We start from the raw sequence: 26,270 nt of genomic DNA on the forward strand, positions 1-26,270 counted from the left end.
CTGCCAAGTGTTTTATGTGGATATTTAATCTGTATAATAATTATGTAGTTTGTGCCATTATTATCCCATTACATAGGAGGAGACTGATGGAACGTGGACCATCCGAGATATGACTCAGGTCTGTCTGACTCTGGAGCTGTATAGTATTTTCTATGTATACTCTCTGATTTTTGGAACCTATTATCAACCAGGGGGCCTCTTGTTGGCTTCTGTTTGCTAATGTGATATATATTATAAGGGAAGAGTGTTTACCTCTTGTGTTCTGAGAGTTTCAGTTATAGCTGTGACCACCTGAACTGTTGCTGAACTTCAGTATCTTGATTACTGCCAGCTCATCCTGAGGCTTTTGACAAATTTGCCACTTTAGCTAAAACTTTTCCAGCTAGTCAAAATTCCAGATAAAGCATTTTCTGTTATTTTGGTTGAATTGAGGATCTTCTGTAGTTACTTAGGAGAACATTCGAAACGTATCCTCTTTAAAGGGAATACTTTTCATGTCTAAGCACTGCCCATTATTTGAAGAAATATATTCTCCTTTGCTAGCACTATAATATGGAAAGAGGAATGCACTCCCCTTGAGAAAGTAAGTTCCCTGTAATGTAGTTTGTGTGCTACTAGGATGCAGGCTAGAATGAGTGCTCAGTGCTGCTCTTTGTCCTCTCCCCACACCTCCCGTCTGCTCTCAGCCCCCTCATCCTCCCCATCCCCTTCCTCCTTGGCATATCTTAAAGCCCACAGCTCTTAGAAAGGTATTGATTTGGGCTTGCAGAAAATCTCTGTATTGGTAAAGCAACCTTTTGAATATAGGAGTCTCTTTGTTCTTTCAGGGTGTCCTTTTATTCTACCTTTTAATGACCCGATTTAATGATTACATAATTGAGATTAAAGTCCTGGAAGACAGAATATTTATATGGCCTATTTGTGTTTCCTCAAGGTAGATAGTATTTTTCAAACAGTAATCTGTTTAATTGAGGGATAAACATTACTACAACCAATGATCTATTCTAGAAGTACTATATGTTCTGTGTGTATATGACAGGAAGATTTCATGGTGAGAATTTGAGTCCTTCAAGGAAAAGCGTTAAACCCCCTAGAGCAGTGGTCCTCAAACTTTGGCACTTGGGAATCGCCTGAGGTATTTGTTATAAAACACGGGTTCCTAGGTCTCCCTAGCAGAAATTCTGACTGGGTGGGTGTAGGGATCTGCATTTCGGACAGCTGCTTTCGTGTTCCTCTTACCACTCTGAGAATCACTGCTCTAGGGTTCTCTGTTGTCTCAAAACTTCACTTGATTTTTACATGATATTTAAGAGGGCATGAATTTATTATTAGGGTAGTGCCTAGAACACGTTAAACAGCTGAATAACTTCTGGAACGCTCCCACTGTTCTATGTCCCTCCCCTGCCCCCAACCCCACCCCCCAATTTGGTGCATAAGGTGTCTGGTAGCCTCAGGTTGTGTTTCAGGTATATTCCCAGTTATTTCCAGAAGTCGAAACTTGTGTTTCTTCATTGTGTTTAGATTGCTTGTCTTTAATAAAAACCAAAACACTAATTTGAGGTTGGATATGCATGATTGGTATCTGCTCAGTTTGCTACCCAAAGTGCAGCCTACAAAACCCAGATGAATAACTCTCGTGGTGAAAATTTAGTTAAGATGTATATGGGGGATAACTTGGGGGCAGAAATGATTGCAGTCAAGGATCATTCTTTTCAGAACTACTCCAATCACACAGCACACATCAGCCTTATTGATAATGTTATGTTCTTAGTAAACCAAACTAAGATTGTAGCCTTTTCTGGCTAATAATGTATGTAGCAGTATACACAAATATCAACTCAACATGCTGTACACCTGAAACTAATATGTCAGTTATATCCCCAAAAATGAGTGCAGCAGCAGCTCAGGTAATTTAGTCAAGCTCTCTGGTTTTCGACAAGTGTCATAGTTGTCTGTTTTATAGTGAATGACATTTAGTCAACCTAGATGTTTCTGAAGGTTTCTGAATTCTTTAAAATAATTCAGTAGTTATGTGGATGGGAGAGATTGCCAGCAGTCTGGCTGAAAGAGGATTGCCTTTGTGTTGATAATCAGTGAAGCTAAGTAATGGGTACATGGTGGTTAATCCTACAACTCTCTATGTTGTGTGTGAGAGGTTTTTTTAGAAGGCAGTAAATTAAAATGAGCTTTAAAAATTCCACTGAACTGGACCAAGCTCTCCTTTTTGTCGTCTTTGAACCAGTCTCAGAAATGTAGTGTCCCGATGCTCTCAGGTCTGACTCCTCTGTGGGTCATGCTTGCCTACTGCAGGCTGAGCATAGGAGGGGAAGATGCTCCAGAGTTAGGAGAACATTTTGTTTTGAACAGACTTTGTTAAGATGATGTTTTCCTTCCACATCTCTCACATTTTAATTTGGACAGTAAAGGTCAAACCAAATCGATGTTTTTCGGATATTTGTTTGACTCCTCAATTATGACATTTCATAATGTCTCACAAATTGTGTATACTTTTCAAAAGAGTCGACGTTTTTAGTTTTCTTTTCCTTTAATTGTTTATGAAAATATGTATTATATATAAGCTCTCTAAATCATATTTTATAGAAGACTAACTGCTACTCATAGGTGCCCAAATGCAGCTGAATGTGAGCTATATAAATTTCTATAATATAGCATGGTATGTTATAAATAAGATTCCTGTGACTTTCAGAAAAGATTTGTGTGGCTTTATTCATGACCTTTTGGGGAGAGGCTATATTTTTGTCAAGTAACCAGGATACTGACAATTAAATTTTGTGCAGATCTAGGCTGCTAGACCCTAATAAGGGCAGGAACATATCTCAGTCTGTCTTTTCTCCCCTGTAGCATCTCGAAGGACAATATAACGGGGACTTTTGATTATAACAATGGGTAAATGAACAGTGCTTTAAAGAACTACCACTTTACCATACTGTGTTTAAGAACATAATGTTACTGGGTTATTTTAATCATGATATGACAAGGACATAGTCATTAAAATCAATCAAATCAATTGAGTTAGTATAAAGTGCTTCTAATATCTTTATCCTTAACATGACTACATTGATCTTTTTACAAATATAGTTTCTGGCCAAATCGAAACTAGGTATTTTAATGGCAAACAATGATACTTGCTGTTTTGAATGGCAGTCTATCAAAATCAGTCATTTAAGGACAATGGAATGAGATAGAACGTTGAACAAGAGTTGATACATGCATTGCAAAATTTATTGTTAAATGTAAAAATAAGCTAACTTCAGATTTTCAGTTTTCCAAAACATTCTTAGCAATAATATACCCAGATGCAACACATCTTGAGAAATGTACAGCACAGCAAAAAGTGCTTTTGGAAATGGAAGTTTATTTTCTCATAAAATTATTTTGGAGTTACAGAAGTATGTGAAGAGCAGTTGCTCTAATCCCACATGGAAGGAGAACTAGTTCCTATAGTTCAAAGAGAAGGAAAGGAGAAACAGGCCTTGGGGGTAGAGAGGTCGAAATGGGGGAAAAAAAAACTAGAGAAAAGAGAATGAGGCAGTTTGGAGGTGTAGGGATTGTGGGTGGATTGTCAGGAATTTGATGGAGAAAATGGATGCTCTTCCAAAGGCACAGCTGCAGATCAAACCTCTACAAATATTTTCTTTTACTGAGAGATGCTGAAAGTTATATTGTCTGAGGTACAGGGGTATAATTTTATTGATTTACAGCACCCATATTTTGCTGAGTTTATTGTGCTTTGCATGGCACATATTAGTCCCTCTATTAGCATGGTGCTCATCCAACTTTGGTGTGCATCAGAATCACCTTGGTAGCTTAGTTAAAGCTGGAAAGGGACCTGAGCATGAATGAAAATAGATGGCTGCTGGACTAATCAATAGAACCAAGGAATCTCTCGTTCTTTATAAGAACCTTAAGAGTCATGTATAGGAACACCAAAGTCAAGTAAGAACAAAGGCTTAAAAAAATCGATCCTTCATATATAAAAATCCTTTAGGGTTTTTGCTGTATACATTTTTGTGCTCACTTAGATTACAAACTTGGGAGAGCAAAACCTGCACACATGATTTCCTAGGACTTCAGTTTGTGTTATCTCTTGTTGGCATTTGGGATTGAGCATTTTAAATGTAATTAAGTACCAAGGCAACTACAATTACTTTTTTCTGCATATGTCATTGAGAGAATTGATACCACGTCCATATTAATTATAAATCACTTAGGACATGATTTTTTGTTTTGTTAGCCAAAACCCATGTTTTGTTTAAAAAGAAAAACTAATTCTTTCGCAATAGGTTCTTTCTCAGAGAGCTGAATGTGAGGTGGTATAGTCTATCTAAATGTTAGTAAATTATGAGGCAAAGATGTGGTACAAATGGATGAGAAATAGGAGACCCAGGCCCTGTTCTTTCATCTGCTTCTGAAGTACCTCTCAGCGAAGCAGTTCAACCTTATCATGCCTTGTCTTTCTCCTTTGATTTGATTTTTTTGGGGGGCGGGGTGGGGAGAGTGGGCACGAAAAGATTGTACGAGGAATACCAAATGGAATTAAACATATCTCCTTTTTTTAGGAAGGTTCTCTCGCTTTTAAAGTAATTCAAATTGAAGAATTAATCCATAGTAATAAAAAAGGAAAGCTAATGTTTATATGGAAGATATCCTTCTTAAAGTCATTTTGGAGAAAAATGAGCAGGTTTGATTTCCCTGGTGATAAGATGCTATGCAGATTTCTAATTATGAAGAAATAAAATTTATAAAGAAATAAGAAGGAGAATACATTTAATTTTGCCTTGCTTATTTTAATGTTTGTTTTGAGCTTATTGTCAGTCATTTTGTAGCAACCAGATTGCTCAAAACATAGGAACAGGCTTTATTTATGATCCCGCCATTATGAGCGTAATGGAGCCTGCTTTGAGTACGTTGATTTACTACATGGAGCGGTGGAAAGAAATGTTTCATATGTCCGGTGCTTGTTTGAATTGGTAAACACTGCTTGGTATTAGTTATTCTGGGCTCAATAGCTGATAGAGAATATAGCAAGAAAGTTCCAGAATAAACTTTGGTGGTGTCACTGCTTGTCCTTACCCAAATAATAAATCACTTATCAGGAGAAGTAAAGAATAATTTTTGTTTGCATGCACTCATTTAATATTGAGCTCTTCATGTGCCAGTTACTATGCTGACCTTGGGCGTATAAATTAGGAGCAGACAGTTTTGCAATTTTTGAAATCTGGGGTCTGGGATGGAGGAGATAGGGGCAAAGAACAAAGAAAAATGAAACATGCATACACCAGAGAGTGGGTCTTAATTTAGATTACGTAAGGCATAAGAACACCTATTAAATGCCTTTTGGAATAGGGATTTGCAAAGACAAGTTAATTATTAAAGACAAGCCTCTGGGAGTCTTCTAAAGAATTCATAACTAACGGTTGCTTTTCTGCTTGAGGCTTGATGTCTTTTAACTCTCTTTGCCTTGCTTTATGTTATAATTATATAATTGCAATTTTTTTCTTCTCCCTCTACCCCTTATATTGGAATTTGCAATAAGATTATAGACATTTCCTCTCTAATCTAAACATTAAAAATTACTCCCTTGCTTTTCACAGTACTCAATAAAAAGGCAGATGTCATGTCATCGTTTGGTCTTGAATCAGACTGTCGGCCTTTTGCTTTTTGCTGGAGCTCTATGTGCCCAGTGAACCATTGAACACTGCACTAGAATTTTGAGACTAGCTATCATGAGTCATGGGCTGTATGTTATTTCAGTGAGCATTTAGAGAGGTAAAATGGAGAATACTCTGTAAGTGTGCTTCTCAAAATGCTCAGTAGATGTGGGTAGACCCCACAAATCTGATTTTCATGGCACTCCCAGGTTATGGTAATGGTTCTGTTCCATAGCACACACCTGAGTAGTAACATTCTATGACAATGGTATGAGTCTTAGTGTATTTTTTATAGGCTATTGATCTTAAAATGTTTGTCTTTTATAAAGCGTTGGGTGAAACATCTTAAAACTGGCCCATTGGTCTATACAACAAGACAATTGCTATTTGCTATAAATCTGAACTTTTCACTGCTTCCTGGGCATTTCTTGTAGGAGACAGTGATTTCTCTTTTAAAAAAGAATAAGAAGTGAGGATTTACATGTTTCTTCTTGCCTTCTGCTATTAATCTGATCCTTTGGTGAAGAAGGTATTGTTAGGTATCTCAGTTCCTTTGAAAGCTGGAGTTAACCTGGGCTTAAAAATGTCTTTACTAATCCCGATAGAATTTATTTTATTGTATTATGATGCTTTTGACTGACAGTTACTGTTCGCTCTAGGCTGTCTATATCTTTATATTTATGCCATCAAATCTATATTGTATCATCCGTAACAACTTTTAAGTAGTAATATTTAAAAATATCAAAATATGTTCTTACAAAAGTGTTAAGATTCCTAAATTTTAAATTGTGTATTTATTGAGTGTAATTGAGAGACCATCTCCCACAGTAAGTAATTTAAATGGATCTGATCAATCAAGCTTTTAAAAAGAAGCCTAAAATAAAACACTTTACCCAGTTTTTATTCATCATACAAATATGTATTTACCACAGACTGCATGCCAAACATCAGGCTAGACTTTGGAGAGAGAACAGGTAGGTATTTGGAATTTTTATTCTTAATCATGCATTTTTTTTTTAATGCAATGAGAAAATGAAAGTGAGAGAGCATATATGGTCAAGATATATAAAAATATATATCAAGGTAATGAATGTTTATATATATGTATACACACACACACATATGTATTTATAGATCATATAACTCTTCTGCTCGTCTTTCTGTATTGAAGTTTTTTTTTTCTCTTGATTTCAATAGTAGCATTTCTTTCTATTTTCAGTCATGATTTCTTCCCATCTCCAGCATGGGTACCTTTCATCAAGGTGTTTTTTTACTTCAAATAACGGAAATCCTGGCTCAATCTGGCTCACGCATTAAAGGCAGTTATTTTCTCACATAAAGTTAAGGCCAGAAGTAGGACAGATTTCAGATCTGGCTGATACATTAGTTCAACAATTTCATAAAGGTCATCTTTCTTATAAAAACAAGGAAAAATTTCCCAGAAGTGTCTCACTGTACTTCCCTTTGGCCATAATTGGGTCCATATCTATTTTAGTTATCAGCAGGGGACATGAAATTATCATGATTGACATGTTCTGATTATTTATAGCAAGGTAGAATGAATATTATTCACTATTTTTCTGCCAATTTTAAAATGCTCTCAAGGAGTGTTTGAAAATCTCTTACCTTCTTACTGTATACTCTGTGTAATCTTATCCAATCCTGTGGTTCAACTAACATCTTGTGTGTGATGATAGCTCCCACGTTATATATTCAACACAATCTTTCTAGAATCTCGTATCTATACATCTAATTTCTTCCTGGAAAACTCAAAACTGCCAACAAAGTCAGTCTCAGATTCAATATAGCCCAAAACTGAGCTTATTATCTTTACCTAAAAATCCCAATTCCTCTATCCCGACATGGTAAATCATTTAAACTAAAACCTTGGGCATCATCTTTGACCACGGAATCAATCAGTAATCAAATTATGTTGATTCTTCTGTAACTTCTCTTAATCTAACCTCTTTTTTCTTCCATGCCTGTTCCCTTTCTGATCCCTTCTCTTTCAAGAGTGTTACCTTTAACTGATTTCATCTCAGCCCCTGCTACTCCCTCTTGCAATGTCTTCACATCTACCAGTCAGCTTCCCAAAGTTATACGTGATCATGCTATTTCCTACTTACAAGCAACAGCTCCTGTTTGTCGAGTGAAATTCTTTACCATGACATGTCAGGATCTTCTATATCTTACCCTTGTCATGTGCTCTGCCTTTCCTAGTACCCTAGTCTTAAAACTTGCATTATTAGTTAGCTTTTCTCATTTTCCCCCAAACACACGGTGGTATTTCCGATAGTGCCTGTGTTCATGCTGTTTTATTTAGTTATCTTTTATGTCTCAGCTCAATCATTATCCCCTTTTTTCAAGACTTTAAAACTCTTCTTCTTTCACATCCCCAAGAAAATCAAAGATGATGACAACGTGGTGGTGGTAATAATGATAATTAGTGTATTTTGGTGTATAGAAATATATTAGTATAAGATTACATAAATATAGTCAATATATATAGTTTAAAGCACTGTTCTAAGCAATTTATATATTAAGCCATACAGAAACACTATGAGGTAGGCACTGTTATATCTATATCTTATAGTCGAGGAGGCTGAGCACAAGGAGATGAAGAAACTAGCCCAGGGACTCAGAGGCAGTCAGCAATACCACTGGGATTTGGCCTGAAACTGTCTGGCTCTTGGATCTGTGTTCTTGGGCACTATGCAGTGTCTCAATCATTTGATCAGTTTTTTTCTTGGGCAGCATTGTACCTTGGATGTCTTTTTATTCTTGCATTTAAGATATTTCACTACACTGTTTTTCCTGTCTAATTTCCCCACTTGTACCAAAAGTTCCTTGAAGGCTAGAGCAATTCTTAGTCACATCTAGTCTTCTAGTCCTCAGTGCAGTAGGCATAAAAGCATTGTTAGAGTGAGAATAGAAAGAAATGGAAGGAATGCTTGATAAGGTGTTTATGGATAAAGAAATGAGTTATACATTTCTCTCAAATGCTCAAAACTGTTATTTGGCTTTGCACTGATAGTGACAAGGTATTTGATTGAATGGTCAGTGTCTTTAAGAGAGTGGTCTTCTTGCATTTTGCTGAGTCTGAAACTTAAGAACATATGATTTATTCAGGACACATAACCCAGGTTTCCTCACTGTATGTTTCTTTATCAAACACAAATCAGTCTACAAAATGACTTATACATGAATGTTCATTATAGCCCCAGTCGTAATATAAAGAACTGGAACCAGTCCAAGTATCCACCAGCAGGTGAATGGATAAACATGGCGAATTCATATAATTGAATGCTACTCAGCAATAAAAAATGAAAAGGAACTGAATAACTGATAACATGCAACAGCATGATTGAACATCAAATGCATTATACTGAGCTAAAAAAAGCCAGACATAGATTACATACTATATGATTTCATTTCTGTGAAGTTGTAATAGGCAAAGTTTTAGTTCTGTAAATCAGATCAGTGGTGGCCTGCATGGGTGAAGTGAAATTGATTCAAAAGGGTCAGGAAAAATCTTTTGGGTTGTGGAGATGCTTTATAATTTGTTTCATATGGGTTTAGACCATTATTAAAATTTACTAAACTGACTCCTTAGAACCTGTGTATTTTATTGTGAATCATACCTCAGTTTTTAAAAATGATGGCAGTAGCTAGCAAGGGACGTGGGAGTCAACAGGAATTTAAGATGCGAAAAATAATAGCAAGTTTGCATACTAATGAAAATGATCCAGTTGAAGAAAAATATTGATAAATGAAAGAATGGAGAACTAGTGAAGGGACCTACTTGAATAGGAGAACAGATGGCATCGCATACACAAGTTGAGGTACTCGCTTAGAAAGGTCATGGATAAGGCAGGATATTTAGCTGCAACTGATGATGGATGATTGGTTGTGTTGTTCCAAGTCTGCACGAGTCCTCTTGGTTGATTTTTTTTTTTTTCCTGAGAGAAGTAGAAAGCCAGGATAACAGTAAGTAGGGTGGAGGAGGTGGTGAGGTGCTGGAGATTTATGGAAGTGTAGAGCAGTGGTTGCCAAACTTTATCAGAAGCGAGATGCATGTTAAAACAAATTTGTTGGGTTCCACCCCAGAGTCTTCCGGTTTGGTAGGGCTGGGGAAGACCCTGAGAACGTGCCAAGTCTGTAGTCGATGCTGATTTGGACAATAACCCTGAGAATTACTGGTGTAGAGCTTTCATTTTTATTGCCGAGACAGCCATGCTTTGAATAATAAAATGATTCATCTAAGGTGCTAGAACTGCGACGAACAAGTCGCCCAGGCTGCTGCCTCCGGCCAAGGATTGTCCTATTTACCCTCTCTGATTTTAGTAAGGCAGGGCAAGAAGGCAGAGGGTGGGGGACACTAAGAGGGGAAGTTGGAGAAAAGAGATGCAGGAGTTACCAAACGAATCTTAAAAGGTCACCTTGGTATACTATGCCCTGTGCTCTGATGACTGAAGGTGGGAAAGAAAATGTTTTTGCCTTATCTAGTATACACGAGCAAAGCTTCAGATTATAGGAGAGCTTTGTTCTTCCTACTTATAAAGGTTTGCTCTTAGGAAGTTCATTAATATAGGTATGATTATATTTTTATAATGTTGGTACTTGATTTCATTTGCAAGCATATACTTTCCTTTGGTATTAGTGTATATATTACATGTCACGTATCTTATAAATAAGATTAAGTGAACATGATTGCAAAAGTATTGTCTATGAAATTAATGATTAAAGGCCTTTTAATTATACATACATTCTATTGAAACAATGGTGAACTGTTACCGGAAGTATATATATATAATATACTAATTATATACCTATTTATACACATAAAAAGCTAGAAGGAAATGTGCTCAGTATTAGCTGTGGCTTTTCTATGAATTGTGTGACCACAGATAACTTTAATTTTTCTGTTTTTTCATGCTTCTGAAAAGAATGATATTTCCATAAGAAAGTTATTGTAAAACATTCTGTTCATAATAACTAATGTACTATGTAATACATAATTCTCTAAGAACCGATTTATTTTTTAGTGTACTGGCCTTGAGTGCTTGCTTGGTATCTATAAACAAGTAAATTGACCTTGTCTTTCCAGAATTTATATTTTGGGACATCAATGATTAAACTCACTGCACAATAGTGAACCTATTGACCTACTGGATACTTCAGCACAGGGTAACTGCAAATTTACATTTTAGTTGGAAGTACACAGATCTGTTGTTTGCCCCCTTTGGATTGTAAATTCTTGAAACTATGGATTATGGCCATTGTAAAAATTTCCATTTATTAGCACTATGATTTTGCCAAGAATAAATTATTAAATATATTTTGTCAGTATACAAATGTATAAAGTATGCATTTTCACTTGGAGTCTATTCATAAATATGAGTAAAAATTGCCAAGAATATATTCGATAGTGTTGAATCATATTGAAATAGGATCCATTCTTTGATTAAAACAACAGCTGCTGATATATATTAGTCTGATATGTGAATAATAGTTTTATAAGAATTCTTTCTTTCTAAACATTTGTTTTAAAAATACATTGGTTGGCTATAACAAAGGATGAAGTACACAATACATGCTACGAAGTGAATAAACCTTGAGAATTTATGCTAAGTGAAATACCCAGAATAGGGAAACTGATAAACACAGAAAGTACTTTCATGGTTGCCTATGGCTGAGGTCAGGAGGGGGAGAACAGAGGGTACTTACTAATGGGTTTGGGAGTGATAAAACGTTCTAAAGTTGTGGTGATGGTTACACCACTCTGTGAATATGCTAAACTAAAGCTATTGAGTTGTACATTTTAAAGGGGTGAATTGTATGGAATATAAATTGTATTTCATTAAAACTGCTGTAGAAAACTTTCTTAAATATGTTTCATCCTCTTTTGAGGAGCTCTTCACCTAAAGTGTGACACATTGTTTTCTTGCTCAGGAGGTTGATTTTATGGAACTATCACAGACATTCCCTGAAGTGTCCTTTCCTGCTCACCTTCCTGGAACTTCTCTTCTACAGCGTGTGTAAACTTGTCTGAGAATTTATACTTTGAAGTGAAAGAACACTTGGCCTGAGGGAGTTGCTTAAACTGAGTTACTTTTGGCAAACATTTTCATTAGCTGATAGGCAAAGGAAATCCAGATGGTATCTAGCTCATATAACTAAACACTTTAAAACTTGTTTCTAATTCTCTAGCTTCTCCCACACCCCGTTTTTCCCCCTCGGTACTTAACTTTCTTCTGGTGTAGAAAAAGCACTTAATTCTTGAATTATGTTTCTAGGTATAATTTTTATCATCTCTTAAGAAGAAGTTTTGAGTAGATGCTCAGGGTTTTCAAAGGAAAATTCATGAACCAACAGTATTAGAATTATCTGGAGAATTTTTTAATTTTTCATTTTAATTTTTCAATTACATTTGACGTGCAATATTAGTTTTAGGTGTATAACGTAGTAATTAAACATTTACAGAACTTAAAAAGTTATCACCCCAGTAAGTCTAGTACTCATTTGACACCATACATAGTTATTACAATATTATTGACTATTCTCTACACTATACATTCTCAGGAATTTATTCAAAATGTAGATTCTAAGTCCAACCTCCAGAGATTCTTTGGGGGTGAGTGACCGAATATACTTTTCAAGTCAGAATTTCTCAGCTAGAACCTGGAGATCTGCTTCTTATCACGTATTCCTCCCCCCTGAACCCCAGTGATTCTTATATGCACTAAAATTTGAGAATCACTGGTAATCAATTAAAGGTCCTGTCCATCTATGCTGTTCAACTATTGTTCATGTCTTTTCTGTCTCACTTGGTTTATTTTTTTCTAGGTATTGGGAAACTGCTTTAGTCTTTGCTTAATGAAGAGTTAGGCCAAAATGGTTATCTGAGATATTTGATTTCCTTTTGAAGATTGCTTTTAAAACGTCTTACGCTTTTCTTGGATTAATCTATTTTTTTTATACCTCTCCCTGTTTCTCTTCTTTCAGTACAACATATTGGGTGATTCTAGGTAATGTGCTGCTAAGTGCTAGATATTCTGGGTATTCCAGGAAGACATCAAAAATACAGTTGATGTCTTCAAAGATTAACAGTATAGATTTCTGACTATGTCGTTTAGATTTTTAACCCCCTCTTTTAAGTTTTTTTCTTTAACTGCTCATGGCTATAGCTTTTAGAACATGTAATGCATTCGCATGATTAAATTTGGGGAGAAATATGTATGGCCCTCCAGCTTAAAACTTTATCATTGAGCATAAATAGCATAGAATCTTAGTAAGGAAAACTTTAGTTTTGTTTGAGATTATGAACAATAATACAGAATAATATTTTGCCATGTAAGTTTTAGGAATTAAAGTCCATTTTGTAAAGCATCTTTTAAAATTTGTATTACTGTGTATGGTACCAAAAATTGAGGAGACACTTTTCTTTTTTTGTGTTTGCATGAATAGGTCAATAAGAAGTTATCTAATTTCCTTTAATATACATTGTTAAAGAAAAACTTTTCTTAATATTGCATGGCTTGTAGTATTTTAAGAATAAAGTATTGACTGCAGATAGATTCCAGAATAAAATCAAAGTTTGAAATTCAAATATGCTTATAAAATTTGATTATATTTTCATAACTAATCATAAAATTTAAGTGAGGCTTAATATTTTATTTAAAACTGATATGTAACTCTTGTTTGCTGTTCTTTTTATTAGAGTATAAGTGAGATTTAAGTAATTACTCTTTTCATCACGTGGATTCTTATCAATGCCAGGGAATTCTTATTCAGAGATATGGCTTCTGGTGTATTGGGTAAAGCTCTTGCCAGTTTGCACAGGTGGCAAGTGGAGCATCAACCTACAAGCCCTGACATTCCATTCCTTTTGAATTAAGTTTTTTCAGTCTCTGTGCAGGCCCTCTTTCTTTAAAAGCCCTTTCCTGCTTCATTTGTTTCTTTTTTCTCCATTTTGCCAACTCCTTTCTATATTGTTTATTATAACTTTCTCAATTCTCTCTCACTTTTTATTATCCCAAAAGCCAGTTTTTAAATGTACTACTTAAAATTTTTAGTTTCTTTAGATAGTTTTCTTAGTGTGCCAGTCATGTTCATATTTTCCACGTTATCTTACGTTATCATTGCTCTCCCAGCAAACACAGGAATGTCAGACACACCATGAATCAGAAACTCACAGGCTCTGTCCCAGCAGCTCACACAGCTCATTATAAATCAATGCAGCAAATGCACAGAGCTTTATTCCTGGGGATTATGGGAACACTAGTCAGGGACTCCTTACCCACCCTGGGAGAACTGCTCGGGGATAGTTTATCAGCAGCATCTTCACTGGCCTGCCTCCCTCCATTTCCCCCAGAGGCCTTGTGTCCCTCATTAGTGCCCCTGCAACCCACTCATACAAATCACTATCACAGAACTGAGCACATTGTTTAAGTCTTCCCTGAGGATAATCCTTCCCACATGACTTGGACAGAACTCTAAGATTTCCTGCCTGTTTGCATGGCTTCATTCACATCTGCCGAGAAAGGCCAGAAATAGACTTTTCTTTGCTGTTCCATCAGCGAGACTTGTCGAGACCTGGAGCCTTCCTAAAATTGGATGTGTCAATCTGTGTTGAGGACTGGGTTCCTGAACAGGTGTAGACATGGGGAGAAAGAGATTTCAGCCTGTAGGATCTTAGAACTTAGGGAAACTTGGATGGCATGTAGTAGAATCCTGTCATAGTACAGATGATGAAACTGGGACTCCAGGCTTGAGTGACTTGCCTGAATTTACATAGTAAGAGTTATATCCATCATGATTACCTACGTCTCTTAATTCTTCATTTATTCTGGTATTCTATCATACTACTTTTCTGAAATTAGTGGCTCTTCATTATTTTCCTTTGTGATTCTCATGGATTATATCACAAGATATATCAACGATATGGTAAAGTAAATGTCATTTTTACAAATGCAAAAATATACACGTGTGTGTACAGTTTCAAATATTATTTTACTTGATACAAACATAAGGGGAGAGTGACATTGGGATCATCTTAAATTAATTGTTAAATATAACCATCTAGAAATTTCTGAAGAGTTTAACTTGGGGTCTCCTTTTTGTGGCTCATTGTGCAATAGTTGGAAGTTGCTGGGATTTTGTTTGATGAAAGACTCAGTATTACTGCTGTACAAATAAAAACGGAGGTAAAGAATTCCTTCCAACTAGTTAAACATTCTTGTTTACTTTCTTAACACAAAGTAAAGGATTTGTGTTAACCTAAATCCTTTACTTATTTTTCTCTGATAATGAACAGCCTAGACTGAGAAAATAATCTAGTGAACCACTGCTTACCTGTCATCCAACTCATCAATTCATAGTCACTCTCGCTTCATTTGTCTCTCGTGTCACACATGCTATTTGTTTAGTTGTTGCTGGAATACTTTAAAGCAAACCCCAAACATATTATCTGTAAATATTTTTGCATGTCTCTCTTAAGTGATAAGTATTTAAAATATTTTTTTAAAAACCAGTATTGCATATAAAAAATAATCCTTTGATATCATTTAATACCCATCAATTTAAATCTTCCCAATTGGAAGAGCCAAGATTTGCATAGTGAATCTTCTAGACTGGCTCCTTGCTTTTATTAATTTGATAAAGCTTTCCTTTCATTCTGTCCTTTGCTTTGTAAATCTAGCTGTCAAAGACATCACTGGCTGTCGTTTCTCATTATTCTCGATTCTCATCACTAACTCTGTTTTCCTCCTGATTTCCCTGCTGAATCTGCCCATCTTAGAATCTGTTAAATGCCTTATACATGTTTGATGCTTCATTGTTTAACACCGTTAGTGGTGAGTTTTAGGATGCAATTTTTGCTTATTTAGGATATTAGCTTAAGTGAGAAAAAAGGTATTTCTAGAAGCACGGATGTGTATCAAGAGGTAAATTTCCAGAGTCTTCACCTTTGGTTTACACTTTCTAACAGTGTGAACTTGGGCAAGGCTCTTAGTCACTTTGAGTCTCTCTGTAAAATGTGGCCAGTACCTGGACATTATTTTTTCCTATAATTTGTATTTTTTTCAAGTCTATATTAGCCCTTTTGGGCTTAAGCCTTGGCATAAATAATTATAAATTCTCCCTTTGTCTTCTAAAGTTTTGGTCATGGATATAGACAAGCAGTCAGAGTGTGCAGTTGACCTGGGTCCATGGTTAGACGGTATCCATATGGTTCTCAGGGGAGAGCTGGAGAAATCAACAGAAAAGCATTAGACCTGAAAAACTGTTAGTACTTCACTAAAAGCAGAAGCATAACAAAATATATTTTGTTATTTTCAAATTGACATATCGATATGAAAACAAAGAAAATAATCCCAGTAAACTTTTGTAAAAAGAGCTCTTTCGTAAAAAGAGCTGAGTGATGTCCATTGAATCAAAGCTCTGTTTCACAGTTGCTAGCTATGCTGAAAATTACCTTTGATGAACATGAGCAACAAAGAAAGCAAAAAATAGGCAAGGAGTAGAAAAGGACATACTGTCATTTATAGATCTATACCTTACATGCCATGTAGTTACATATTTGGCCAAGATTACATGGAATACAACATGTTAAAATATTTTTGGGGTGTTATTTAGGTATTATTTTCAGAATTAGCCTTTTCTGATAGAGATGTAAAGGCAGAAGTTCTTTGTTTACTGTGAATCTTGATTTTATACTTCCTCCCTTGGAGGAAATGGTGTTTTAGGGTAATGGGAAGGCTTGGCTGTGGAGTCAAACAGACCTTGCTTCAAATCCCACCTCTGCTACTCACATTTCTCTTGGATTTAACAAAATACATAACTTTGCCAAACTTCAGTTTACTTATCTACAAAGTAGGAAACTATTTCTTATAAATATTACAAGGATCAACAAGATAATGTACCTAAGAGAGTTTAGCACTGACAAATGCGTATTAAGCACTAGACAGAAGTAGCCTTTCTTGATACCCAGACTTAGGATAATCCTGTGATTTGTTCTTTAATTTTTCTTAGTAAGCTTGGTTCTGTTACATATGTGTTGTATTGTATTTTTCCCCCTTTAGATCAGAGTCTTGGATAAAATCTCAAGTATTTTTGTTACTCACTTTAATGAGACATCTTGGATATTGGTGGAGGATAGTTGTAATTATTCTGAGAACATTGCAATTCTGATGGCGATTTTATTTTAAGATGGTTTAGGGATTAGATGAAGGAAATACTGGGAGTACCTTTGGCTTGAAAATTAAGAGATATGGATTCTGCCAGGAACCAGTTTGCTGACCTCTGACAATTTGCTTAATCTCTCTGGATACCAACATCCCCTGTTACGAAGGAGGAGTTTGGAACAGGTGATATTGCAGATGCTTTTGTCCCAGCATCCTATGCTTACTGTTGGGCAGGTGAAGCTTTGCCATTTGAGTCAGAGAGAGCAACATGGGAGCAGGGCTCATGGGTGGGAGTTGGGAATGAAGGCACAACAGGAGATGACAGAAGGCATTACTTTTCAGAATGAAGGGAGCAATATGGGGAGTGGGAGGAAATAAGCGAACTGAAGAACAGAAAAGGAGAGCAGTGCCAGGACTTTAATATGACTTTTATTTTGTGAGTAATGCCGGTATTTTATAGCAGTGTCCACTATTGCTTCTGGTACATTATTTTTTAAGGGAGTATATTTCAAAGAGTGTATACTTGAAACCCAAATTCTGGGGAACTGCTAGGTCTTTGCAGCTTGTTGGAGATAAAGACAGTATGTATTGATTTCTGTGCTAGGATACAAATGGAGATATGATGTGATAGCTTTTGCTCTCAGGTTTAGTAGGAGCTTCAAATATGTGACTTGTGTTTATAGCCAATTGGAACCATGAAATTTCATACAAAAGCCAGGCAGCAGAACGTAAGGCATGATTTTGACTAGAGATCTTGATATTACCCATGTTTACAGATACGATGAAATCGCTTTCAAAGCTTGTGTTCAGATTGCCCTTTGCCAGTTTTTCTGTAGAATTTCCAAAAATCCTCATGATGACCTTGGATTACAGCATTTACCAGAAAAGTACTCCTTGCTACTCTTTGGTTAATAGTATCCTCTGTTGTTCAGGCTTATTAACATCACTTTTAGCAAGAAAGGAAAGCTTCATAGTCAAAGATGAATAACCAGTGAGGTTGGGTGGTTACTCGGGCAGAGCTTCACAAAACAGCAGTTTCTCAGCGAGATCCTTAGCTTCTAAAATCTGGTGCTAAGCTTGGGAGTCCAGAAGCATCATTTGGCAGTGCATTCATGGGCAGTCTAGTTCAAAGCAACTGATTGTAAGAAACCAAATCTACAAAATGCTGATGTAGAAACCAGCATGATAATTTATAATGAGACATATGAATGCATTCATAACTTTTGTCAACTGTTTTCTGTCCAAAGGAAAATTTACCTAGAATAGTCCTTATCAGAGTTTACGCAGAGGTTGAGGAAAGAGTCAATTGACCTTGGGAAGTGTCATCAAGTTGTAATATCATCTGAAGTTCAGGGATAGAACTACCAAAAGTATTGATTCTCCATGTTGCCTGACCAGGGAGCTCCCTGTGACCAAGTTTTCCTGATTTCCATGTCCATCATCTCCTTATATTAACTGTCTCATATATCATACTTCTTATTTCTGGCAAGTGCTTATCAATCACATATTTGCTAAATGATTAAATGAATGGTAGGTGCTGAAAAATATTAATTTGAATTTTGTCAAACTTGAATAGCTATCAGACGTTTTTTTCTTTTTTTTTTTCTTTTTTTTTTTTTTTTTAGCCTTCACATCTTCCTTTCTTTCATCTCTTCTGATTGGAGTCTAATGTTCCCAGTCCCTGGGCCACATATTGGGTTACTTTGTAATCTTGTCCATTAGGCATTAATTCTTGCAATTTTCATTCCTTTCTCCCCTTTCTAAACATCCTCTCTACGTGAATCCATCTGTTCCCATGACGCAAAATAAATGCAAATGCTTCCTACTTGTAAATCTAATAGGTCTTGAGCTCTCATAGCCATTTCAGACTGATCATGACCAAACCGAACTCATCGTAGTTGCCTAAATCTGCTCTAGAATTCTCCTATAAAAACTCAGGTGCTCATGTTGCAACCCCTGGAGTAATCCTTGACCTTCTCTGTCCCTCTTCATTGAAGCTTACTGGTGTGTCAGAGCTCAGGAGTAGCCACATTTCCTAAAAAACAGTTAGGTTTCTCCAGGGCTGTGCCCCTACCCCCACCACCCCTTTTTGTTTTCATTGCTCACCTCCAAATGTACTGAATAATTACCGTATATAGTATAGTAGAAGAAAGAAAAAATAAACAATATCAAGCCCCTTTCTTCAAGAAACTGACAAGGGAAAAAGACTTGTTATACAAGTCAATGTGTAGCAAGTAATTAAAAGTGCTGGGGAAACCTGGAGGTTAATTTTGGCTGTATGTTAGAGGGCTCACGGAGTTAGTATGTGAACTGAGCTTTTAAGGGCATCATTTTGATGAACATATTGGGTGAAGTCCTCATATATGTCACCAGTCTATAAAAAAGAGATATTTAAATAGGAATGTCTCCACCTCTTGTGGGCTGTTCAGTTCCATTGTTGCTTTGTTATAAGGAAATACATTTTACTTGATGACTTTAAAAACTACTTAGCTGACTTATAATTCTGTATTATGATCCTACAACTTCTAAAACTTGCAAAAACTCAAAATTAAGCTGTTAGCATATCCCCTCAATATACAGTTTTGTTTAAGAAGGAAAAAATCATTCACTTGCCATGATGTTTTTATTACTTGCATTTCAATCAATTCCTAGTGCAACCAATCAGTTTTAGTTCAACTTGTTAAAAATTGGTGAATAAAATCTTGGAAACGATTTTAGTTGCATATATTTAGAGATATTTGGTTTAGTACGGGTAAGGTAATAGTTTGGAAATAGCAATCTTTTCTAGAAAATATCATCAGTAGTGATAATAAAAACAACCATTTTCATGCGCCAGAACAGTATTACATACTTTTCATATGCGACTTTGTTCAAACCTCATAACAATCTTATAAGTATTATAATTATATTTTACAATTCAGGAAATTAAATTTCAGAGAGGTAAGTTGGGTCTTCTGACCCTAAAGCCTGTCATGCTTTAGGTTTTCTGTGTTAATGAAACATTTATCAAGTTTAACTTCTTTTAACAAGACATTCTGTCAGGGACAATGATTAGCTCAAAAATATGTTCTTCTCTCGCCTTCCTTATATTTATCAGACTAAGAAAATCATTTGCCAAGGTAAGTTAATGTATCAGAAACATATCCTTCTTGTACAGTTTTTTCCTTCTCAAATATTTTTGTGATATCATTAAAATGATCTGTATGTATTTGAAATAATTGCCATTTATTCAATCATCCATTGCCTTTAAATATTGCTGTTAGATTTGAAAGGTAGTGCTACAATGGTAATTTCAGTGTCCTTAGCCACTTCATTTCATTTGGTTTTTGTTTTTTATGCCATTGTGTAAAATCCTTTATCATATAATGTGTAATATTGCTACAGAATTTTTTTTAGTACTGCTGAAAATGTGACTCTAAAGAGAATCAGGAATTATGGGAAACTGCAATTTTCCAAAAGCTTTGAATTTGAGCTTTTAATAAGACCAGGAAAAGGACCCCTTTAGATCAGACTAATGACCTAACCAGGTTCATTTGCTAAAAGTGTTGTTTGTTTCACGGATTGACTCTTTAATAAAAATCTCCTGTCCTAAATGTTACATTGCAAGAAAGAAACTCATCTCTTTGGGGATTAGTAATAAATCAATTCTAGCCAGCCCTTTCGGGAAAGAAAACTGATATTTCTTTTCTCACTAAAAGAACATCTTAGTGAATAATGATAGTTGATTTCTTACATAATTATAGAGTGTGAGTTTTACACTTTACAATTTTACCTGCCTTCATATTATCTCGGATGTCCTTCCTGTGAGATAATTATAGATTGCATGAAACTGCTTCAACCTGTCCATTTTCAACCTTTCCTAATCTTGTTTTTATACTACAGAAAAATAGGGACTTACACTTAGACTTATCTAAATGGGTTTCAGAATGATTTTACCATCTTTTTTTGCTTATCTGTTTCCTCTGTCATTTTGACAATTTTTTAGTGAGAGTTTCCTGAATTTTCTAAGAGCTTCCTAGATGTATGCATTTTTTTCTTTTAGATTGAAATGACTAAACTGGAGCCAACATTCAGTGTCTTACTAATCTTGATGTATTTTACTTGTTTCATTTCACTGCTTATTCTACATAACTTTGGTATTCTGCCTTGCAAGGTCTTTCTTTGTTCCAGCTTCATTTGAGCACTATGATCTTTCCTTTTCGCAAACAGAAATTGTCATTCCCCTTATACTTCTCATTTGTCACATATTTATTCCCTGCAAATTAAATCTCATAATTATGAAGTCTCCAAGGAGAAAAGTTTATTTTTATTTTTAAAAGATGGTAGTATCAAGGGCCCTCTGTTATCCCTCTACTCCACCCCTGTTCTTGAAATTAAAATGTGTATTTTAAGTAGTAATTTTCTGTGGTGTGCAGAATTGTGGAAGTGCATATGTTTTGTAAAGGGGGCTTACTCGAAAGAATGTGACCTTTTTTGGTGAGTGTTCTGGAAAATACCTTGCAAGCCTGATATCCTTTAGTCTGCTACATTTAGCAATCTCAAAGCTGAAAGATGCTCATAAGCAATCTTTCACATTTATTTAGGAGAAAAATATTCTCTCTGTTCATGGCAGTATTAAGTTTCCAACTAGAGTTGGAAAATACAGGATTGTTATTTTTCATTTTGAATCCATAACCTAATTTAATTTTTAAGCAAGGACCTCGTTTTACAGATGAAAGAACTGAATCTCCAGAGATTCACTGACTGGTTCAGGTTGATAAAACCTATAAATAACAAAACCAGAGAGGATTCAAATCCAGACTTTTGAGTAGAAATATAGTATTTTCACCACTAGAGGAGAGATATGTTTTTGGAAATTGCCCCTTAAACTTCATCAGAAGCATATGTTGAGAGTCTACATAAAATATTCTGGCATTACATAAAATAGTTTAAAACAGAGTAACTACCCTTAGAAGCTTAGAGTTTTATATGAAGTTCTTTGTAGTTGAGACAAAACAGTTTCTGCCTGCTTTTCATTTTTTTTTAAGTTAACAATCATTTAAAGACGGATTTTATAATCAGCAATGCCTGGAGAAATTATATTACTGTTTATTCCCTAAATAGACAAATAACATGATCAAACCATGTGTGGCCTATAATACATTTTGAATGTTGATGGGTCTTAAGGTTACTCCTTTATTTCTTCAATTCTACTGCCTCCCTCCCTCTTCATTATGAAAACTACTTTGGAGAACAAATTTAGAACTGCATTGTTCTCTTTTCCTCTGTTCAAGTCCTTTATAAAATGTTTTTCATTTATTTCGTTCTAAGATCCCCATCACCACATTTATAACAAACATCTAGATATCACATTATTTCTCTTCGCTTCTGACCTTACAGCTGAAGACAAAATATTAACACAAAAAACTATGTAGATGCATTTTCTTTTAAGTTCTGTTGCTTTGATTTAATGAAAAATTTCCTTTTAATTTTCTTCTCTGCATATTGGTCAGAAATGACATGTTCGTAATTACAAAGTTGCTTTTAAAGTTGCTGCTTTTAGGTTGAATCAGAGTATCTCTTAGCATGCTGTGTATATTCAGTGCTTTGTGGCTACTGTGGAACCAGATTTTTAAAAAAGCAATTGCATGCCGTGAGAGCGAAGTAAATATGATGGCAAGATGCATGGACATGCGGGTGGGATGTGGCTAGAGTGTTTGCAATGGGCTCTCTAATGAATGGAAATGCATTTGTGTGTAACTGAGAGACACGATCACTAACGTTTTTACCTTCTTTGAGGAGAAAAAGATCATTCAAAACTTTATAACTGGGTTTTATTCACAGAGCCGATATGCTCTAAAATTAAACTATATGGCTTCTTTTGTTAAAAAAAAAAAAAAAGTTTGTCTAAAGCATTTATTTGGGCTAGGAAAACTACATATTATAGAAATAAAGGTACTTTCCCTCTTAAATAGGTTCTATTTAAGTTATATTTTCAATTCTGAAATAGGACTAAAATGTCTGTAGAGGTGATGTGACAAATAGGAGTTAAAATTTGTGGACACAGCTAACACCAATAAACAAGAAATGCAGTTATCTATATTTGGTAATCATACTCAAATGTGATTATTATTTTCAACTTGAATTTATATAAAAGGAGAGATGGTAAAACTTGTCTTGTCATACTTTATCCCATGTGTATTTTTCAAATAAAGATTATGATTCATAGATAAGGTTATTGGTGGGGTCCATTTACTTTTATAAAAAAAAGTTAAGATTTGCATCCATAGTTTCATTTTCATTCAGCATTAGTATGGATAGTGCTTCAGTACTTTTGAATATGTCAATGCTGTCAACAAGTTTTATGAATTTTTTATGTGAATTTATGATTGATTTCAATCGCAGCTCCCAAATGGCCCATATTTCAGTAGATAAGACAAAGAAGCCTTGGGATTAACAAAATAATTGTAAATAATATGCGTCTATGTGTATAGTGCACTATTTCGTTTAGACATTTTAGATATAAAAACCCTGTAAAAACATTGAAATGTAGAAAACTATAAAGAATATAAAAATTGTCCAACTAATTTAAGCATATAGTACATATTTGCTAAGAAGGTACACACACATACACACATGTGGTTCTTTCAAAACGAGCATGGGGTATTTTAAATCAGTATAGTTGCATACATAGTCATTAGATTTTAAGTCTATACTGGAAAACCCCTTAAATCTTACAGAGCCTCTTATTAGGGCATATCCTTTCTTAACCAAAAGAAAAATCAGGCCTAAATCTTTTGAAATCCCATAATTGCTGGAGGCCAAAGTATGAGCCCACACATGCCAAAGTCATCCAATCTTACTGTTCTTTTCCACATCCCTGAAATGTTTGTTAGAAAGTTGGGAAATGTGTGTTTCATTTGATGACACCCACTGTTCTTGTCACTGACCCACCCTCTTTCAGGGACTAGTAAAGCCATCTTTAGCCCACTCTCACTGGCTGCCTTCTAGTCAGAATGACATAAACAATCTAACGAAATGTTGACTCTCCTCTCTGGCATTAGAGTACCCTAAAGATTGATGACTTTGCCTGTGTGTTTGTGCATCCTCCTCTCTGGGTATGTATTCATCGTCCTTTCCTGCTCTCCCCAGACTTTTTGAAAAACTTTTAAAGTACAGTGAATTTATATCTGTCTTAAACTCTAGCAAGCTTAAATTTCTTGGGAAAATTTGGGAATTTTTCTCTTATTTTAGAAGTTTGTATGAACTTGGTATTCTGTTCTATCACAAGTCAGCATTTGTTTTGATAAAATAGTTAAGTCATTACCACCCCTTCCTCCCTAGGTTAAACTTGTATTCCAGGAAGATATCCACATTTATCTTTGAGTTTTTATACTTCAGTCTCTTTAACTTCAGCATGTGTACTTGAGGTTAAGAAGCCACCAAAATCATTCGTTTAGTGAAGTCTATCACTGAGTGTTCCTATGTAAACATGATGGGAATCTGGTCCCCTTTCTTAAGAGGACCTTCACACTGACATTTTTGATTTTTGTAATAGGGTCACATATGAGACAAGAGCATAATTGCCTCAGTATTTTTCTGAGTCACGTTAGTAAATACAAAACCCTGAAGTTATATGTTTGTATTTGACTTGAGAATTAATATGTAGATAAAGAATACTTAGGTATCTGGGAATTTCGAAACATTGGAAAGTAGATTTGTATCCTAGTTTTCCTTTATAAAATGAAAATAAGCTCCTAATGTAGTTATTTGTAAACATGTGGAATAGAAATATATAAATAAAAAAATCAGTGGCAGTCTCATCACTCAAAATCACTTTTTTTGGTATTTCCTTCCAAAATTTTTTTTCATTCAAACATAAGTGTAATGTCTGCGTTGCAAAATTGGGATCATTTTTTTGCATTCAGTTTTATATCCTATTTTTTATTTGGTATTGTAAGCATTTTTTGGTGTTAAGTATTCAGTTGTGCTAAAAATATTCTTAGTTGTGCACCCTTTTATACATGTAATAACACCTATGTTACAGCTATGTGTAGGGAGAGGGTGGGGAACTCTCACGGAAGGTATGCTGTAGGCTTGGTAAATGGTGGTTGCTTCTGCTATCAGGGTTTTCAAGTTGTTTTCCAGAGGTTTTATGTGCACAGTGGAGAAAAGACAATGTCCTCATCAGCAGTGAAAGCTATGATTTCACAAATGTGGAAAATTTAAAAGCTCAGTTTTTCTTTATAATGGATGAGTTATTCATTCATCAAATATTTAGAGAATTTCTACCATGTTACAGGGAATGTGTGAGCAGTAGGGAAGGAATAAGACACAGCCTCTTCCTCAAGGAATGTCTGTTGAAAGTAACAGTGATGTTCGTTAAGACATGAGTATTTGTGGTGGGGTGGGGGGAGACATTCATTGGTCTGATAAGTTGCAAAATGTTGCAGCTATATCTCATCTTTGCAGATTCATAGAGCTTATTAAGTCTCTAAGAAGTCTTACAGGGGGTAAAAATAACTTTCGTTTTAGCTTTATAAATATTTCTAAACTTATCTAATCACAGAAATCTTTATTTCAACATACTAGGATTCTTCTGAATTCTCCTAACGAGTAAAGTATTTAGCATCACAATATTTTGTGATTGTTTCTATATGATTATTAAATCATGTATTTTTGTTTTAGGTCTGGGATGGAGGTGGGTTGTTAACTGCAAAAATTGATGCAGTGGTGTAAATTACCACTGGATACCTTTTCTTGTCTTGAGTTGGTCTCAAATAATACCATAAGCACCATCAATACCAAAGTGCTATTCTGAGATTTTAGCACTGCTCAATAATTGCAAAAAGGATTGCACTGGTGCTTAACCAAGTACATCTGCTTGAAGACAGTTCAGCTAGTCTCCTGCATTCTTTGACATCTGTCATAAGCATGACTTGAAATGCTGAATTAGAACCCACTTGATCCGATAAGATTTTAACTCTCCTCCTCTAAAACTTTTTTTGTTAAATTTCTCCGAAATAAATTCTGAATGTTCAAGGGCTTTCACTGATGATTCTTTGTCAAATATTAATATTAGGGAAGATTGTCTACTTTTCATAACTCTTCTCTCGAGGGCTTTCATTCACAGCACAGGAACGCTCCAGTATCCAGTGGGAGCATCATTTAATGAAAGCAGCATTGACAGGATTATATGTCACATTTCTTTCTCAGCTGAAGTACTTATTTGGTGTCCGTATGTTTTGGTACAGTATTTTAGAAATGTATCCTGTTGTTGGGCCATGGGTAAAAAAGTTAATTTCAGTGTGTACAAAGTATGAGAAGATTGGTAGTTTCTTATACTATTGATTAAATTATTCCAACCTTGTTGGAAGACATCGTAGCAATTTTTCAGTTAACATATTTATAGTCTTTGAGCAACTTAATGGCTAGG

General features: G+C 35.3%; 1 protein-coding gene across 2 annotated transcripts in view; it reads left to right on the plus strand.

The window, feature by feature from the left end:
• Nucleotides 1-26,270, plus strand: part of ANK3 (ankyrin 3) — a 567,956-nt gene that overhangs the window by 179,959 nt on the left and 361,727 nt on the right. The window lies entirely within an intron of this gene.

This window comes from Rousettus aegyptiacus, unplaced genomic scaffold, assembly GCF_014176215.1.
Source record: "Rousettus aegyptiacus isolate mRouAeg1 unplaced genomic scaffold, mRouAeg1.p scaffold_m13_p_6, whole genome shotgun sequence".
Taxonomy (NCBI): domain Eukaryota; kingdom Metazoa; phylum Chordata; class Mammalia; order Chiroptera; family Pteropodidae; genus Rousettus; species Rousettus aegyptiacus.